Here is a 1,718-nt window from a genome sequence, read left to right as displayed (position 1 = left end):
AAAAAAAAAAAAAAAAAAAAAAAAAAAGAGAAAAAAAAAAAAAAAAAATATATATTATAATATAATTAAAAAAAAAAAAAAAAAAAAATTTTTTTTTTTTTTTTTTTTTTTTTTCTCAATATATATATATATATATATATATATATATATTATTATAATAGTTAAATGTACACACTAACTACATGGAATATAACCAATTAAATATGTATCACTACTATTATTTATTTATTTATTTATTATTTTTTTTTTTTTCTTTTTGGGTTTGATATATATTTTTTTTCTGAAATAATAAAATTATGAAGCTCATATATTTAAATAAAAAAAAAAAGAAATGGAAAAGTGATCAAATAGAAAATACATGCAATGTGTGAAATAACCCTTATTTCACAAAAAAAAAAAAAAAGAAAATACACACATATTTTATAGGGGAACATAAGGGTAAATATCATATATATATATATATATTATAAATGTGTATAAACAATAAGAATTAAAAAAAAAGAAGAAAAAAAAGTATATATATATATATATATATATATATATTTATGAATTTTCAAATGAAATTAAAATAAAAAAATATATATATATATTTAAAGGGATAAAATAAAAAAATAAAAATAAATATAATATTAAAATTAATCAAAAGTCATAGTTTCACATTATTAACTTATAACACAACGGGGTATAAAAAAACATAGCTATATAAATATATATATATATATATATATATTTATTTATTTGTATATATGAATGAAACCTATGATATAAATATAATATGAAAAGAAGAGGGAAAAAAAAAATTCAACAATAATATATTTAATTACTACAAAAATGTAAGAGATAGTTTATTAAAAATGTGAAGAAATTTCTCTATTATTAGTTCTACTAATATATATATGTATATATATATATATATGAAGTAATATAAGGATATATGTATGATAAGATATATTTACGAATAAAGATATAAATATAAATATAAATAAATAAATATATATATATATATATATATATATATATGTATATGTTAAAATAAATTGATATATATATATATATATATGTTAAGATATATGAGAAAAACAAAAACTTTATTACATTTTTATTTTATAAATATTATAATTTTCTTTAATATGTACTATTTATATTACATTTTATTATTTTTTTCTTTTTTTTATATCCCAACTATTTTCATATGTCTTATTATAGATATTGTAAAAATACCCTTACATATATTATATACTAAATATTAAAGTGTTACCACACATTGAAGAAAATTATTAAAATCATAAAAAAAAAAAAAAAAAAAAAAAAAAAAAAATTATTTATTTTGATGTATATACGCACCTTGATACTTTTTTCTTTCTTTCTTTTTTTATTTTTATTTTTTTCAAATTCGAAAAAAAAAATATATTTCTTAAAGCCAATATTATATACGTATATAATATTATGCTCATTTATCATATAGAATTATTTGGACATAAATTTTTTTTTTTTTTTCTTTTGTACATTTTTAAATTTTTTCTTGTTCCTCTTAATATGTGCACACTAAATTATAACGTAATTCTTTAAGAAAAATTTTATTTTTTATTTATATATAATTTCAATAAAAAAAAAAAAAAAAAAAAAAAAAAAAATTAGTTTTTTTATTTTTTTTTATTATACCTTTTATTCTTTTTTTTTTTATTTTTTTTTTTTTTTTTTTTTTTTTATTTTTTATT

This window comes from Plasmodium reichenowi, chromosome 13 (genome assembly GCF_001601855.1).
Source record: "Plasmodium reichenowi strain SY57 chromosome 13, whole genome shotgun sequence".
NCBI lineage: Eukaryota > Apicomplexa > Aconoidasida > Haemosporida > Plasmodiidae > Plasmodium > Plasmodium reichenowi.
The sequence above is the reverse complement of the archived record's forward strand: the minus strand, read 5'-3'. Positions refer to the sequence as shown.